This window comes from Saccopteryx bilineata, chromosome X (genome assembly GCF_036850765.1).
Source record: "Saccopteryx bilineata isolate mSacBil1 chromosome X, mSacBil1_pri_phased_curated, whole genome shotgun sequence".
Taxonomy (NCBI): domain Eukaryota; kingdom Metazoa; phylum Chordata; class Mammalia; order Chiroptera; family Emballonuridae; genus Saccopteryx; species Saccopteryx bilineata.
In genome coordinates, this window is record NC_089502.1 from 109,204,925 (window position 1) to 109,223,937 (window position 19,013).

The following is a 19,013-nucleotide window of genomic DNA, read 5'->3' on the forward strand; positions in this document are numbered from 1 at the left end:
GGGTGGAGAAGCAGATGGGCACTTCTCCTGTGTGCCCTGGCTGGGAATTGAACCTGGGACTCCTGCACAGCAGGCTGACGCTCTACCACTGAGCCAACCGGCCAGGGCTGGATTAAATGTTTTGATTTCTATACTATAAAATGGGACAGAGGAGCCCATACAGAGGAGAGCAGAGAAAGACCATGTGGAGGAGAGGAGAAGCAGCCAAGATGGCAGAGTGCTGAAGGAGAAGCCAGTTTGTGAAGAGAGAAGGAGATGGGGAGCAGAGGTGAATAAGGCTGGTGAGCTAGAAACCTTTGATTCTAGGAAACTCAGATGAGTCAATGGCTTTGGGAGCCCTGAATGGAAAGGGAAGTGTTTTCCCACTGTGTGTATTTCTTACCTGCCGGTGCGAACTAGGATTAAATGTAATGGCTCACCAGTTCTTGGCTCCATTGTTTCATTACCGTCTGTCTGAATCAAATGTGAATCTGCATGGGCCAGGTGGCTGTGACGGTGGCTGTGGCTACTGGCTTTACAGGGGGGGGGGGGGGGGTTTGCGTGAAAGAGAGACAGGAAGAAAGGGAAATGAGAAGCATCAACTCATAGTTGTGCCGATTGACCAGGGGGCTCTAGCCAAGCCAATGACCCCTTTCTCAAGCCAGTGACCATGGTGTCATGTCTATGATCCCATGCTCAAGCTGGCGACCATGAGTTTAAGCTGGCAACCTTGGCGTTTTGAACCTGTGTCCTCAGCGTCCCAGGCCAATGCTCTATTTACTGCACCACTGCCTGGTCGGGCTAGGGTAATGTTTGAAAATTAACACCATTAGTTTCAAGAACCAATGAGACTAGCGTGACCTGTGGTGGTGCAGTGGTTAAAGCGTCGACCTGGAAATGCTGAGGTCGCCGGTTCAAAACCCTGGGCTTGCCTGGTAAAGGCACATATGGGAGTTGATGCTTCTAGCTCCTCCCCCCCTTCTCTCTCTCTGTCTCTCCTCTCTCTCTCTCTCTCTCTGTGTGTCTCTCCCTCTCCTCTCTAAAGTGAATAAATAAAAAAAAATTTAAAAAAAAAGAACCAATGGGACTAATTACAGGAGACCTGAAAAATGATGGACTTGGCCTTTGAGGTCCTAAGGGGGGATTTGGTACAACCTAATGGTGGGGCAGGGACAAGTGCTGGTAAAAATAAAAGCCATTTCATGCATATGCTTCCAAAGAGTTGAGACTTCTACAAAGTCTAGTTGAGGGAGTGAGACCAGATGTGAAAAGAGAAAATGATGCCCAGTCTCAGATCAGGCCCAGTGAAGAGAGCCAGAATCAGGGCTGGCAAGGCGACCTCGGTCCTGCCTTACAAGCCATTCCAGCAGACCCAGACCGAGGAGCTATCTCCCTGACTGAGGATGGGCAGCCGCTGGGCTCCCTGACACCTCGGCAGTCTCTCACAGCCCCCGTCAGAGCCTCGGGCCGCAGATGAGCCCTCTCCACTGTGAAGCTCAGTTGCCAAGAGGAACCCTGAGCTGCATGTCATCAAATGAGACTTGATATTGTAAAGATGACAGATCCCTTACACATTAGTTGGGTTTTCTTGCTGATGGTTGTTGGTCAAATAAGTTTGTGAGGCGAATGTGATAACCACTACACTACGGAAACCACCACTAAATAAGTTTGTAAATATGATGTATATGTTTGTTCGCTTTGGGTGTGGGAGACAGGCTGTAAGCTGGCAAAGTCATTATAGCCTAAGGCTTAGTTTTAAGACTAAGCCTTTCGCACCCCTTTAATACTAAGATCTTTTCAAAACTAAGCTTTTCTCCACACCCTTGACTGTTGCATGATGTGGGGTGGTGTACTCTTATAAGGAATTCCATTTATGCGTCAGATGAGTGGCTTAATATCAGAGACTTTCTTATTTGTATATTGGCTTAAAGGCTTTAATTTCTACACTATAAAATAAGGCAGACCAGGGGCACCCTCGCTCAGATCCTGTCATAGAGAAGAGATGCAGATCCATGAGCACAATGAGCATTTGGAATTATTTTAAACCATTGTTTGGGGTAGAGTGTTCTGCAGCGATGATTAACTAGAACAGCATCGTTCCAGTCCCTGTGTATTAAGGAGACTGAATTTCGCCTAGGCGGGTAGCTCAGTTGCTTGGGGCGTCATCCTGATATGTCAAGGTCGCAGGTTGGATCTCCGCTCAGGGCGCATACAAGAGGCAACCAATGAGTGTGTACATAAGTAGAACAACAAGTCGATGCTTCTCTCTCTCTCTCACTCTCTCACATCAATAAATAAATAAATAAAATTTTTCAAAAAGAAGAGCTTCTTTAAAAAATGAACTGAAATTTGCCTGACCTGTGGTGGCGCAGTGGATAAAGCGTCGACCTGGAAATGCTGAGGTTGCCGGTTCGAAACCCTGGGCTTGCCTGGTCAAGGCACATATGGGAGTTGATGCTTCCAGCTCCTCCCCCCTTCTCTCTCTCTCTCTCTCTCTCTCTCTCTGTCTCTCTCTCTCTCTGTCTCTCCCTCTCCTCTCTAAAATGAATAAATTAAAAAAAATTTTTAGCCTGACCAGGCGGTGGCGCAGTGGATAGAGCGTCAGACTGGGATGCGGAAGACCCAGGTTCGAGACCCCGAGGTCGCCAGCTTGAGCGCGGGCTCATCTGGTTTGAGCAAAGCTCACCAGCTTGGACCCAAGGTCGCTGGATCCAGCAAGGGGTTGCTTGGTCTGCTGAAGGCCCGCAGTCAAGGCACATATGAGAAAGCAATCAATGAACAACTTAAGGTGTCGCAATGCGCAACGAAAAAATTAATGATTGATGCTTCTCATCTCTCTGTTCCTGTCTATCCCTCACTCTGACTCTCTCTCTGTCTCTGTAAAAAAAAAAAAAAAAAAAAAAAAAAAAAAAAAAAAAAAAAAAAAAAAAAAAATTTTAAAAATGAACTGAAATTTATCAAATACCTTTTTCCTATATTTTATTTTTTATTGTGGTAAAATATAAACATGAAATGTAACAATCTGACCATTACAGTTCAATGGCAATTAAGTTCAGATCGTTCACATTGCTGTGCAACCATCCCCACCATTCATCCCAAGAACTTTTTCATCTTTCCAAAGTGAAGTCTGTCCCCATTAGACACTAACACCCCCTCCCCCAGCCCCTGGCACCAACCACCCTGATTTCTGTCTCTGTAAGTTGGACTCCTCTAGGGATGCTATGTAAGTAAAGTCATACAGTGTCTGTCCTTTTGTGACTGGCTTATTTCACTTAGCGTATGTCCCCAAGTTTCATCCATGTTGAAACATGTATCGCCTGACCAGGCCATAGTGCAGTGGATAGAGCGTCGGACTGTGATGTGGAAGACCCAGGTTCAAGACCCTGAGGTCACCAGCTTGAGCGTGGGGTTATCTGGTTTGAGCAAGGCTCACCAGCTTGAGCCCAAGGTTGCTGGCTCGAGCAAGGGGTCACTCGGTCTGCTGTAGCCCCCGGTCAAGGCACATATGAGAAATCAATCAATAAACAATTAAGGAACTGCAATGAAGAATTGATGTTTCTCATCTCCCTCCTTTCCTGTCTGTCTGTCCCTATCTGTCCCTCTCTCTGACTGTCCCTCTGTCTCTACCACCAAAACAAAAGAAAAAGAAACATGTATCAGAACTCCCTAACTTTTAAGGCTGAATGACATTCCACCGCAGGGAGAGACCATATTTTGTTTATCTGGTCACCCATCAATGGGTTGCTTCCACCTTTTGGCTACTGTGAGTAACACTGCCGTGAGCACTGGTGTATAAGTATGGGTTCCAACCCCTGCTTCCAATTTTGTTGGATAGATACCCAGAAGTAGAATTGCTTCAAATACCTTTTTTTTTTCTTTTTTACAGGGACAGAGAGAGAGTCAGAGAAAGGGATAGATAGGGACAGACAGACAGGAATGGAGAGAGATGAGAAGCATCAATCATTAGACTTTCGTTGCGACTTCTTAGTTGTTCATTGATTGCTTTCTCATATGTGCCTTGACCGTGGGCCTTCAGCAAACTGAGTAACCCCTTGCTCGAGCCAGCGACCTTGGGTCCAAGCTGGTGAGCTTTTTTTTTTTTTTGCTCAAGCCAGATGAGCCCGCGCTCAAGCTGGTGACCATGGGGTCTCGAACCTCAGTTCTCTGCATCCCAGTTCAACGCTCTATCCACTGCGCCACCGCCTGGTCAGGCCAAATACCTTTTTGACATCTGCTAATGTCATGTTTTCCTTCTTTGACACATTCATATTACTAATTATAATGACATACTTCTTAAATGAATCTCCCTGCACTCTTAGAATGAACTGCATTCAGTTATGGTATATTCGTTTTTTAATCCGCTTTTGGATTATACTAGCTAATTTTTCTTCTTTTTTTTGTACTAATTTTTTAAAAATATTTTATTTATTAATTTTTAGAGAGAGAGGAGGAGGGAGGAGCAGGCAACACCCACATGTGCCTTGACCAGGCAAGCCCAGGGCTTCGAACCGGCGACCTCAGTGTTCCAGGTCGATGTTTTATCCACTGTGCCACCACAGGCCAGGCTTTTGTACTAATTTTTAATGGTCAAAATGTGCATCAGCCTGACCTGTGGTGGCGCAGTGGGATAAAGCGTCGACCTGAAAGTGCTGAGGTCGCCGGTTCGAAACCCTGGGCTTGCCTGGTCAAGGCACATATGGGAGTTGATGCTTCCAGCTCCTCCCCGCTTCTCTCTCTCTGTCTCTCCTCTCTCTCTCTCTGTCTCTCTCCCTCTCCTCTCTAAAATGAATAAATTAAAAAAAATATATGCATCAATTTTTTTAGTGCTAATGAACTGCAATTTTCTTTGTGGTGTGTGTGGGTGTGTGCTCTTTGTCAGGTCTGGAAAGCTGATTCATTCCGTCAGTCAGCCCAGGAGTGCCTACTGAGCAGCAGATGTGGCCTGGACTCTTGGAATGGAGCAGTGACTGAGACGCAGTCTGTCTCTGTGCTGCTAATGGTCTCCTAGGAGAAGAAGATTCTTCAGGTTTCATGAAACATATTTGGAAGCTTTCCTTTACTTCTTTTTTTTTTTTTTTTAAAGAACATTTTATTAATTTGGGCTAGGCGTACAGAGAGATTTTTTCTTTTTTAAATTTTTATGTATTTATTCGTTTTAGAGGAGAGAGAGAGAGAGAAAGGGGGGAGGAGCAGAAAGCACCAACTCCCATATGTGCCTTGACCAGGCAAGCCCAGGGTTTTGAACCGGCGACCTCAGTGTTCCAGGTCGATGCTTTATCCACTGTGCCACCACAGGTCAGGCTCCTTTACTTCTTTAACACACTAGCACTACCCCTTTCTGAAAGGCCAAAAAGAATTCATTTGAGACCTGAAGCTGTGGCAGGCGTGTCTGTATGCTAACCCATTTTCTTCTCTACTCAGCTGTTCTCTTTCTTCTGAGATCAATTTTGGCAATATCAGTTCCCACTATGGGAGGCCAGGTAGCTCAGTTGATTAGTGTTGTCCCAATATGCCAAGGTTGCAGGTTTGATCCCCCGTTAGGGCACATATAAGAATCAACGAACGAATGCATGGCTGAGTGGAGCAACAAATTGATGCCTCTCTCTCTCTCAAATCAATATGGGGTTTTTTTTTGTTTTTTTTTAATAATTTTATTTTTTAAATTTTTTAAAGATTTTATTTATTCATTATAGAGAGGGAAGAGAGGAGAGAGAGAGAGAGAGAGAGAGAGAGAGAGAGAGAGAGAAGGGGGGAGGAGCTGGAAGCATCAACTCCCATATGTGCCTTGACCAGGCAAGCCTAGGGTTTTGAACCAGCAACCTCAGCATTTCCAGGTTGATGCTTTATCCACTGCATCACCACTGGTCAGGCAAATCAATATGTTTTTGTCACAAACCAGCTCGACTCATAATTGTGCAGGTCGACTGGGAACAGTGGAGGATTAGAAAATAAACACAGAAAGAAGAAAAAGGATGGGATCGGGAGGACTCATTGTCAAGACTGATGGTCTGCAAGAGAAAGTCTGCACCCCCAAACACTTTATTTATAGTGCAGAGAGCAAAGCCATTTGCAAAACAGAGAGCTCAGATACAAAGTCACATTTCTGAGGCAAACCAAGAATTCTCCCAAGTGCAGAAAACCCCCCACCATGCATAACATCTTTTTTTTTTTTTTTTTTTTTTTTTGGTGGGCCATTAGCTTTAATCCTAGGTCGTACCCAGCGAGCAAGAAATACTCACAGTGGGAAAACATTTCCCTTTCCATTCAAGGCTCCCAAATCCACTGACTTACCCGAGTTTCCTAGAATCAAAGGTTTCTACCTCACCAGCCTTATTCACCTCTGTTCCTCATCTCCTTCTCTCTGCACAAACTCGCTTCTCTTTCAGTACTCCGCCATCTTGGCTGCTTCTCCTCTCCTCCACGTGGCCTTTCTCTGCTCTCCTCCATAACATCTTAACTTCACAAAACAAAGGGTAAAAAGAAAACTGCCTTCAATCTCTTTGAGGGAAATGGGGGATAGGACAAGTAGAAACCATCAGCATTGCAACTAACATTGAGGTGCAGGGAAGGGCATGTAAATTGCCTTTACCAACTTAATCAATCAGCCAGAGGTTGTGGGGAAGAGCTTAGCCCTTTGGCTTAAGCCTTAAACTGCGAGGACTTTTGTCAGCTTGCAGTCTTCAACATTTTTTTTTCAAGAGATATAAACAGACAGACAAACCGGAAGGGAGAGAGGTGAGAAGCGTCAACTCGTACTTGCGACACTTGTAGTTGTTCATTGATTGCTTCTCATATGTGCCTTAACAAGGTGGGGGGCTCCAGCCAAGCCAGTGACGCCTTGCTCAAGCCAGTGACCTTGGGCTCAAGCCAGCAACCTTGGGGTCATGTCTATGATCCCACACTTAAGCCAGCAACCCAGTGCTCAATCTAAAGGAGCCCATGCTCAAGCTGGTGACCTCGGGATTCCAAATCTGGGTCCTCAGTATCCCAGATCAATGCTCTATCCACTACGCCACTGCCTGGTCAGGCTCAAATCAATATATTTTAAAAATTTAAAAAAAAACCACCTTTGGGCCATGGTACTGTCAGAGTTCCTCACAGCCTGTCACTTAAGGCTACTGCTCAGCCACAGAACAGACCTCACCTTGGGTTATAGCGGTTCAAGAGTGAGGAGGCCAGTCCTAAGAACCCCAGTGCTTCTCCCTGTGGAACGCTGCTCTTCCTCTCACTCTCCCGTCCCTCTCTCCTCATCACATCCCCTCCCCCCTCCCACTCTTCTGCCCTCACCTCATGCTCTCTGCATTAAGACAGATGCAGGACCCGGGTTCGATTCCCGGCCAGGGCACACAGGAGAAGCGCCCATTTGCTTCTCCACCCCTCCACCGCGCTTTCCTCTCTGTCTCTCTCTTCCCTTCCCGCAGCCAAGGCTCCATTGGAGCAAAGATGGCCCGGGCGCTGGGGATGGCTCTGTGGCCTCTGCCTCAGGCGCTAGAGTGGCTCTGGTCGCCAACATGGCGACGCCCCGGAGGGGCAGAGCATCGCCCCCTGGTGGGCAGAGCGTCGCCCCATGGTGGGCGTGCCGGGTGGATCCCGGTCGGGCGCATGCGGGAGTCTGTCTGACTGTCTCTCCCTGTTTCCAGCTTCAGAAAAAAGAAAAAAAAAAGAAAAAAAAAAAAAAGACAGATGCAGACAAAGAGATGTACAGCTTCATTAGTCATGAGAAAATGCACAAGAAAATCACAATGAGATATGCCCTGGCCAGATAGCTCAGTTGGTTAGAGCATCGTTCAGAAGCACAGAGGTCGCCAGTTCGATCCCCGATCAGGGCACATATACAGGAATGGATCAATGTTCCTGTCTCTCTCTCTCTCTCTCTCTTCCTTCCTTTCTCTCTCTCTAAAATCAATAAAATAAACATTAAAAAACCCCACAGTGATATAGCTATACACACACACAGCAGAATGAATAACACTAAAAAGACTGATCATACCAAGTGTTGTTAAAACGTGGAGCCAGGGGAAAGTAAACTCAGACAGCCACTTGGATAACTGTTGGGCAGTTCCTATGAACTTGAACTTTACCTACTCTATGTAAGCAATTCCACTTCTAGGTGTATACCAAAAAGAAATGAATGCGTATGTTCATAAAAAGTCTTGTACATGACTGTTCAATAGCACTTTATTTATATTAGCCAAGAACTAGAAACACACCAAATGCTCATTAACAGACAAACATAAATAAAGCTGTCATGTATCCATGCCATAGAAAACAACTCAGTAATAAAATGGAATGAATGTGCTGATAAGTGTATGAGTGCCACACACATGTACTATATGTTTCCATTTCTATGAAGTTGTAGAACACAAAAGACCAATCTGTCATGACACAGGTGACAATAGTCTTTACCTTTGGGGGTTGGTTTGATTTGGAGCCACATGTAGGGAAAGTTCAAGGTGTACACTTAATGTTTTGGTCCAATAAAAATAATATAAATATGTCAATGTCTAAAGCTATAAATTTTACTTTAATTACCACTTTCACTATCATCCACCAGTTTATTTATTTTTATTTATTTTTGAGAGAGGGACAGACAGGAGGGTAGAGGGATGAGAAGAAACAACTCATATTTGTGGCACTTTAGTTGTTAATGGATTGTTTCTTCTATTTGTCTTGGGGTGGGTGGCTTCAGCCAAACCATGGAGCCCAGAAACCATGGGCTCAAGTCAGCGACCTTGTGGTTCAGTTCAGCGACCCTGGGATCATGTTGATGATCCCATGCTCAAGCTGGCACCCCGCGCTCAAGCCTGTGAACTTGCGCTCCAGCCAGTGACCTCGAGGTTTCGAACCTGGGTCCTCAGCATCCCGGGTCAACTCTCTATCCACTGTGCCACCACTGGTCAGGCTGTAGCTATTTTTATTAATGTAGTTCTAAGTATTTTAAAAATTCTCATTATGATTTTTGAAACTTTGCCACGTACAGTGCTTGTGCGTGTTTGTGCATGTGAGCACGTGCATATGCGCTATATTGACTTTGAACTTGATTGTGCTGTGCTCCCACAATGTGGTCTGACACCAAGTCTTCCAACTTCCTTGCTTTTTGTTTTATGGCTAGGATGCCACCATTGTCTTTAGATGCCGCTTGTGGACATGGGGTGAATTGAGAGGACACTAGCCCATCAGAGAGCTTTTTTTGTGTGTATGTGTGACAGAGAGAGAGACAGAAAGAAGGACAGATAGGGACAGACAGACAGGAAGGAAGAGAGATGAGAAGTATCAATTCTTCATTGCAGCATCTTAGTTGTCCATTGATTGCCAGAGAACTTTTAATCACAAGTTTGTTCACATTTTCTGTGTTTTCTCAGAATCGTCTGCTTGACCTTAATACCTTCAAGGGAAGCCCATAAAAACCTCCCTTTATGCCTGACTAGGTAGTGGCGCAGTGGATAGAGTGTCGGACTGGAACGCAGAGGACCCAGGTTTGAAACCCTGAGGTCTCCAGCTTAAGCGCGGGCGCATCTGGTTTGAGCAAGGCTCACCAGCTTGAGCTCAAGGTCACTGGCTTGAGCAAAGGGTCGCTCACTCTGCTATAGCCACCCTGGTCAAGGCACATATGAGAAAGCAATCAATGAACAACTAAGGTGCTGCAACATAGGACTGATGCTTCTCACTCTCTCCCTTGCTGTCTATCCCTCTCTTTGTCTCTCTCTGTCTCTGTCAGAAAAAAAGAAACCTCCCTTTATTATGCTAAATTTGTCTATTTCGTCTTGGAGTTCTGTCAATTTTTGCTTTGTACATTTTAAACCTATTTTAACATTATTCTTAAAATGTTCTTGTTTTGTCCCAAAGTCTTATTTTGTCTGATTTTTTTCTTTTTGTATTTTTCTGAAGTTGGAAACCGGGAGGCAGTCAGACAGACTCCCGCATGAGCCCGACTGGGATCCACCCCGCACGCCCACCAGGGGGCAATGCTCTGCCCATCCGGGGTATCGCTCTGTCGTGACCAGAGCCACTCTAGCGCCTGAGGCAGAGGCCATAGAGCCATCCCCAGTGCCTGGGCCATCTTTGCTCCAATGGAGCCTCGGCTGCTGGAGGGGAAGAGAGAGACAGAGAGGAAGGAGAGGGGTAGGGGTGGAGAAGCAGATTGGCGCTTCTCCTGTGTGCCCTTGCCGGGAATCGAACCCGGGACTTCCACACACCAGGCTGACGCTCTACCCCTGAGCCAACCGACCAGGGCCTATTTTGTCTGATATTAATATAGCTATGCCGGCTCTCTGTTGATTAATAGGCGCCTAGTATATCTTTTTTTCTCATTCTTTCACTTTCAAGATTTCAAACTGTAATCTTTCTGCAGATATATGTTTTAGGTGTGTCTCTAGTAGACAACATATGCCTGAAGGTTGTGGTTTTGATACAATATGACAATCTCTGTAATCTCTGACAGTTCCTTGATCTGAAGTTCTCTGAGGTGACATTTGTCGTTTGTTGTGTCTGCCTCCGCAGAAGCCTCCATTGGGGCTGGCTCAGCTTGTTGTGGGTATTATAGGCTCAGCTCCTCCCCTTGTCTGGGTTGTACAATATACAGAACAGTCTGGGGTGGGGAGCCCATCTTAATAGCAAAGATGAAGAGTTTCAGATGGTAAACATTTCTGATGGCTTGCCTGGCAAGGGCAGGGTACCCTCTGGTGAAGCTGAGAAGTTAGGGGCTGGGCAGAGTAGCCTCCCGTGTCTACACTTGAGGTGTGACACATCGGAGTGCAAATGCTATTGCATTCCTGATTAAAAACTTTTTTAAGGCCCTGGCTGGTTGGCTCAGTGGTAGAGTGTCGGCCTGGCGTGCGGAAGTCCCGGGTTCGATTCCCGGCCAAGGCACACAGGAGAGGCGCCCATCTGCTTCTCCACCCCTCCCCCTCTCCTTCCTCTCTGTCTCTCTCTTCCCCTCCCGCAGCCAAGGCTCCATTGGAGCAAAGATGGCCCGGGCGCTGGGGATGGCTCCATGGCCTCTGCCTCAGGCGCTAGAGTGGCTCTGGTTGCAACAGAGTGATGCCCCAGATGGGCAGAGCATCGCCCCCTGGTGGGCATGCCGGGTGGATCCCAGTCGGGCGCATGCGGGAGTCTGTCTGACTGCCTCCCCGTTTCCAGCTTCAGAAAAATACAAAAAAAACACAAAAAAACTTTTTTAAATGTTTATTTCATTGATTTTAGAGGGAGAGGAATAGAGAGAGAGACAGGAACATCTATCCATTCCTGTATGTTCCTTGACCAGGGATCAAACTGGCAACCTCTGTGCTTCAGGACGATACTCTAACCAACTGAGCTATCCAGCCAGTGCCTGATTAAAGACTTTTGAAAATTAAGAATGTACTTTCAAACCATAATAAGATACCACCTTCACACTCACTCGGATGGCTATAGTCAAAAATTGGTAACAAAGGGTGGTAAGGATGTGGAGGAATTGGAATCCTGTGCATTGCTGGTGGGAATGTGAAATGGTGCAGCTACTGTGGAAAACAGTGTGGTGGCTCCTCACAGCATTAAACCTGGAATTAGTATATGACCCAGCACTTCCACTCCCAGCTACATACCCAAGAGAAAGGAAAATATCCGTCCCCACTGAAACATGTACACAAATGTTCATAGTGGCATTACTTATAGTAGCCAAAAGGTGGAAGCAACCCAAGGGTCCGACACCTGATGACTGGATAAACCATGTGTGGTCTATCCACACAGTAGAATACTATTCAGCCATGAAGTCCTGACACATGCTCAACATGGATCAAACTCGAAAACATGATGCTAAATGAAAGAAGGCACAAAAGGTACATATCATATGACCCCAATTATATGAAATGTCAAGAAAAGGCAAATCTATAGAGATAGAAAGTAGATCAGTGGGGAAAGTGCATCAGTGGGGAATGAATGCTTATGGATCCAGGGTTCTTTTCTGGGCTAATGAAGATGTTCTGGAATTAAATAATAATGATGGTGGCACAACCCCGTGAATATACTAACAACCACTGAAATGTACACTTTAAAAGGGTAAAACTATTATATGTAACTTATATCTCAATTTTTTTAAGTGAGAAGAGGAGAGATAGACTCCCACATGAGACCAGACCAGAACCCACCTGGCAACCCCTGTCTGGGGCCAATGTTCAAATCATCCGCGCTATCCACAGCACCTGGGGCCATACTTGAACCAATTGAGCCACTGGCTGCAAGAGGGGAAGAAAGAAAGAAAGGGGAGAGGGAGCCTGACCAGGCGGTGGTGCAGTGGATAGAGTGTTGGACTGGGATGCGGAAGACCCAGGTTCGAGACCCCAAAGTTGCCAGCTTGAGCGAAGGCTCATCTGGTTTGAGCAGAGCTCACCAGCTTGGACCCAAAGTTGCTGCCTTGAGCAAGGGGTTACTTGTTCTGCTGAAGCCCGTGTGGTCAAGGCACATATGAAAAAGCAATCAATGAACAACTAAGGTGTCGCAACAAGAAACTGATGATTGATGCTTCTCATCTCTCTCCCTTCCTGTCTGTCTGTCCCTATCTATCCCTCTCACTGACTCTGTAAAAAAAAAAAAAAAAAAAAAAAAAAAAAAGGGGGAGAGGGAGGCGAATAGAAGCAGGTGATTACTTCTTATGTGGGCCCTGACCGGGGATCAAACCCAAAATGTCCGTATGCCAGGTTGATGCTCTATCCACTGAGCCAACCAGCTAGGGTCTATATCTCAATTTTTAAAAATATTTTTATTGATTGATTTCAGAGAAAGAGGAAAGAAGAGACAGATGTAAACATCAATTTGTTTTTGTATGTGCCCTAGGGATCGAACCAGCAACTTTTGCGTATCAGGACAATGCTCTAAACAACCAACCTATCTGGCCAGGGCTATATCTCAATTTTTAGAATATATTTTCAAAATGAAATTTGGACCCCAAGTTGTGATGACAAGGGCTCCAGTTACACACAACAAAGTATCAGCCAAGAGCCAGGGAGGGAAGTGGCCAGGCAAACCCCACTGTGGCCACTTCCTACCTCCAGTGAACTTGAAGCTCATTTAACTTCTCAAGACTCACTTTCCTCGACAGAAAACCTTCAGTTACTGTTAGCTGACAGAATGATTTGTGTCTCCTCATTTATAATGCAACCATAAGAATGCAGCACAAGGCTGTGAAGAGTTGACAATATCGACACCTCATTATACGAAGAGCCTGAGCTGCCTGTATGGGTTACCCTGTCTAACTCTCACAGTCACCCCATACCATAGGAGAGAAGTGCTGTTAGGATCTCCTTTTAGAGAGAGGAAACGGAGGCACGGAGAGCTTACGAAACTCACCCAGAGCCTCCGATCTAGTGAATTGCAAAGACCAATGTCGACTCTTTTAAAAATGTGTGGTTAAACACAGATAACAAAATTTACTATTTTAACAATTTTTAAAAATATGTCTTTTTTCAATAAAGATTTTTATTTATTCATTTCAGAGAGAGGAGAGAGAGAGAGAGAGAGAGAGAGGAGATGAGTGGCAAGCATCAATTTATGGTTGCTTCCTGTATGTGCCTTGACTGGGCAAGCCCAGGGTTTTGAACCAGCAACCTCAGCATTCCAAGTCAATGCTTTAGCCACTGAACCACCACAGGTCAGGTTTAACAATTTTTTTTTTTTAGTGAAAGGAGGGGAAGCAGAGACAGACTCTTGCATATGCCCTGACTGGGATGCAACCAGCAAGCCCACTAGGGGGCGATGTTCTGCCCATCTGGGCCATTGCTCTGTTGCAGCCGAAGCCATTTTAGTGCCTGAGGCAGAGGCCATGGAGCCATCCTCAGCGAGGGGGGGGAGGGGAGGGACGACTTGCTCTAATCAAGCCTTGGCTGCAGGAGGGGAGGAGGAGAGAGAGAGAGAGAGAGAGAGAGAGAGAGAGAGAGAGCACGTGCGAGAAGAAATAGGGTAGGGGTGGAGAAGCAGTTGGGCGCTTCTCCTGAAGAAATAGGGTAGGGGTGGAGAAGCAGATGGGCGCTTCTCCTGTGTGCTCTGGCCGGGAATCAAACCGGGGACATCCACATGCTGGGCCAATGTTCTACCATGGAGCCAACTGGCTAGGGCTATTTTAACAATTTTTGAAGATTTTATTTATTTATTTTTAGAGAAAGAGAAAGAGAGAGAAGCATCAAGTCGGAGTTGCTTCACTTTAGTTGTTCATTGATTGCTTCTCAGATATGCCTTGGACAGGCAAGCCTGGGGTTTCGAACCGGCAACCTCAGCATTCTGAGTCAACGCTTTTATCCACTGTGCCACCACAGGTCAGGCAATTTTATTTTATTTTATTATTATTTTTTTTTTACAGAGACAGAGAGAGAGTCAGAGAGAGGGATAGATGGGGACAGACAGGAACGAAGAGAGATGAGAAGCATCAATCATTAGACTTTCGTTGCGACACCTTAGTTGTTCATTGATTGCTTTCTCATATGTGCCTTGACCGTGGGCCTTCAGCAGACTGAGTAACCCCTTGCTCGAGCCAGCGACCTTGGGTCCAAGCTGGTGAGCTTTGCTCAAACCAGATGAGTTCGCACTCAAGCTGGAGACCTCGGGGTCTCGAACCTGGGTCCTCCGCATCCCAGTCCGACGCTCCATCCACTGCGCCACCGCCTGGTCAGGCAGGTCAGGCAATTTTAACAATTTTAAATTGATTTGTTTAGAGAAAGAAGAAAAAAGAGAGAAAAAGAGAGTGAGAAACATCAATTTATTGTTCCACTTATTTATGCACTCATTGGTTGATTTTTTTTTTTTTTTTTTTTTTAGAGGCAGGGGAGGGAGGGACAGGAAGGGAAAGAGAGAGGGAGGAGTGAGATGAGAAGCATTAACTCGTAGTTCCTTCGCTTTAGTTGTTCATTGATTCTTTCTCATACATGTCTTGACTGACAGCTCAAGCCGAGCCAGTGACCCCTTGTTCAAGCCAGCAACCTTTGGGCTCAAGCCAGCGACCTTGGGATCATGTTGATGATCTCGCATTCAAGCCAGCGACCCTGCACTCAAGCTGGTGACCCTGCACTCAAGCTGACGAACCTGTGCTAAAGCTGGTGACCTCAAGCTTTTGAGCCAGGGACCTGAGCATTCCAGATTGACACTCTGTCCGCTGTGCCACCACTTGTCTGGCAAAATTGCCTGGTTGAATTTTGTATGTGTTCTGATCAGGGATCAAACCTGCAATTTTGGCTTTTTGGGAGGACACTCTAACCAACTGAGCTACCCTGCCAGGGCTTATTTTAACGATTTTAAAATGTACAGCTCTATGGCGTTAAGAGCATTCATATTTTGTGCAATCACCACTATTTATCTCCAGAACTTTTTCATCTTTCACAACTGAAACTCTGTCCCCATAAGAAACTCTGTCCCCTTTCTCTCCTTTCCCGAGCCCCTGGCACCAACCCTTCTACTCTCTGTCTCTAAGACTTGAAAACTCTAGGGACCGCACAGAAGTGGAATCACACAGTATTGGTCTATTGTGACTTGCTGGTTTCACTTAGCATCATATCCTCAAGGTTCAAACATATTGTAGCATGTGTCAGAATTTCCTTCCTTTTTAAGGCTGAATAACATTCTACTGTGTTGTCCATCCATTCCTCTGTCAATGAACCTTTTGGCTGATGTGCATAACTACTGCTATGAATACAAATGTGCAAAACTCGCCTGACCTGTGGTGGCGCAGTGGATAAAGCGTCGACCTGGAAATGCTGAGGTCACCAGTTCAAAACCCCGGACTTGCCTGGTCAAAGCACATATGGGAGTTGATGCTTCCAGCTCCTCCCCCCCTTCTCTCTCTATGTCTCTCCTCTCTCTCTCTCTCTGTCTCTCCCTCTCCTCTCTAAAATGAATAATAAAAAAAAACTCTTTGAGACCCTGCTTCCAATTATTTTGGGTAGATACCCAGAAGTGGAATTGCTGGATCATATGGTAATTCTATACATATTTATTTTTTTCAAGCAACCTCACTTTTAAACCAGGAAAAGCAAACAAGAAGGAAATGAAATTTTACTTTACCCCCATCAGATCGACAGAGAGTAAATCCTCTAACAGTATTGAGTACTGACAAGGCCATGGAGCAGTCATCCTGGAGGGCAGTAATTTCAGCAACCACTTTGGCAAGGAATTTGGCAACTTCCAGTCAAGTTGAAGCATAGCTGTGCCACATGCAAGCACCTTCCCTTGCACAGTGTTCACACATAAGCAGAGAGGTGTGGACAGCCGCACCAAAGGAGGAACTACCCAAACAGGCATAGCAGGAGACCTGGAGGAAAACTCTCACCAACCAGGTCCTACAGCCAGTGGGAGAAGGATCTGGACCGTACAGTACATTTATATAAAGTTACAACACATACAAGACAGTAGTATATATTGCCAGTGCATATGCCCACTCATCAGGAAGGCATGACAGCGTGCCAGGGAGTAGGGTATACCCAACTCCGGATCGTGTTTACCTCTGGAGTAGGAGGGCAGGGACAGGACTCCAACTCAGTCTATTAGGTTTCATGTCTTTCAAAGGAGGAAGCCGCCCTGGCCGCTTTGCTCGGGGGATAGAGCATCAACCTGGCATGTGGATGTCCCGTGTTCGATCCCCGGTCAGGGCACACAGGAGAAGCAACTGTCTGCTTCTCTTCCCTTCCCTCTTCCCCTTCTCTCTCTCTTCCTCTCTCGGAGCCAGTGGCTTGATTGGTCCAAGCATCGCCCTCAGCTGATTTGAGCATCAGCCCCAGAGGGGGGTTGCTGGGTGGATCGAGGTCGGGGTGCATGCAGGAGTCTATCTCTATCTCCTCTTGTCTCACTTTAAAAATATAAAATTAAATTAAAAAAAAAATAAGGAGGAAACCTGTGCCAGCTGAGAGGGTGGCGACAAACACCCTGGCGGAGGCCCCAGTGGAAGTTAGGCAGGGCGGAGAAAGAAGAGGCAGAAGTAAAACCAGAAGTCAGCAGTTCTGAAGAGAAGCAGAAGGCAAAGATCAAAGCGAAAGGCAGGAAACAGAAGAAAGAATTAGAGAAGCATGAAAATGGTTAGGAAGACCTGCTGTGTTTCCATGGTCCAGGCTGCAAATAGCAACGTAGCTCTCCGGTCCCACAGGGGCCAAGCCCTGGCAATCAGCCAAGCCCCTGCCCGACCATGTGGCCCAGCAGCTACCAGGTCACTTACCAGAGAGACAGCAGGGACTCAAGGGGCGTCTAGAATGAGGATTGCTTGTCTCAGCAATGAGCATGGAGATTGCAGAAACACACTGGGACTGAGAAAAACAGGACCTCAGCCTTCACTTAGTAGGGGAAGAGATGCTCCCTAATCACATGACTATCTGTGTCCTCACTTAGCTGATATTTATCCAAAAATTTCTATTCATGGAGACCTTTAGAGGTGAGAGGGGAAATGCTTTGCCTGTTGGATGTGCTCAACTTTAACTGCCGAGAAACAAAATCTCCTTTGTTCTCTCAGGATGCAATGAAACATCTTACACAGGGTTTGAGAGTTTCTGCTCCTCAGTTACACATGATCATTAAATGTGACAGTGAACTACACTTGGTAAACCATCATGTTGACAATGATGAAAGCTCCTCTGTTTTTTGTGGGGTTTTTTGTATTTTTCTGAAGTGAGAAGTGGGGAGGCAGAGAGACAGACTCCCACATGCGCCCGACCGGGATCCACCCAGCATGCCCACTAGGGGGCGATGCTCTGCCCATCTGGGAAATCGCTCTGTTGTGACTGGAGCCATTCTAGCATCTGAGGCAGAGGCCACAGAGCCATCCTCAGCACCTGGGCCAACTTTGCTCCAATGGAGCCTTGGCTGCAGAAGGGGAAGAGAGAGATAGAGAAGAAGGAAAGGGGGAAGGATGGAGAAGCAGATGGCCGCTTCTCCTATGTGCCCTGACCTAGAATGTAACCCGGGACTTCCACACGCCAGGCCAATGCTCTACCACTGAGCCAACCGGCCAAGGCGGCTCCTCTGTTTTATTTCTAAATGTAAATTTTAACTTTTTATAATAATTCTTGTCTTTAATATTTTTATAATTAAAATTTTATAATAAAAAAGGTCTGAAGCAGCTATAGGAGATGTTAAGATTTGACAAAGCTAGCTTATGTGTAGACAAGTATTATCTAGACAACAAGAACACTTTTCTACGCAAGACTAGAAACTCAAAAGCTATGAAGAAAAAGACAGACATGACATATATGACTACAGCAATCTTCAAGCATGTTGCTATAAGGATACCCATAAAGTCCAAAGACAAAGAAAACAGATTTATCATATGTATAACAGATGAATGGTTAATATTTACAATACAAAAAAAGCTTCTACACATTGAGAAGAATGAGGAAAGCATATAACATGCAACTTCCAGAAGAACCAACACAAACTTCCAACAGCCCAATGTACAAGCACCAGTTGTGCACATGTATGTGCATGTGTGTGGAGGAGGCATGAGTTAAGAGTCACAATGAGATCTTGTTTCACCCCCCTAAGATTGGCACAAAATGAAAAAGCGTACTAACACCTGCTGGTGGGTGGTGGCCCAGGGAGCCCTCTCTCGTAGCTGGTAGAAATGTGAATCATGAGTGTCAGTAGGATAAGCAAGGGATTTAAAACCCATTTGCCTTTCGGCCCTGGCCGGTTGGCTCAGTGGTAGAGCGTCGGCCTGGCGTGCGGGAGACCCGGGTTTGATTCTCAGCCAGGGCACACAGGAGAAGCGCCCATCTGCCTCTCCACCCCTCCCCCTCTCCTTCCTCTCTGTCTCTCTCTTCCCCTCCTGCAGCCAAGGCTCCATTGGAGCAAAGATGGCCCGGGCACTGGGGGTGGCTCTATGGCCTCTGCCTCAGGAGCTGGAATGGCTCTGGTTGCAACAGATCGACACCCCAGATGGGCAGAGCATCACCCCCTGGTAGGCATGCCGGGTGGATCCTGGTTGGGCGCATGTGGGAGTCTGTCTGACTGCCTCCCCGTTTCCAACTTCAGAAAAATACAAAATAAATAAATAAAAATAAAACCCATGTGCCTTTCAATTGCACTCCTGA

At 46.2% G+C, this 19,013-nt stretch overlaps 1 non-coding gene across 1 annotated transcript; it reads right to left on the reverse strand.

Annotated features, from left to right (window-relative positions):
• Positions 1 to 32: 32 nt before the first annotated feature.
• On the reverse strand, positions 33 to 108 carry TRNAS-GCU (transfer RNA serine (anticodon GCU)). Its single transcript has one exon. It is a non-coding gene; the product is annotated as a tRNA-Ser (tRNA).
• Between the last annotated feature and the right edge of the window lie 18,905 nt (positions 109 to 19,013).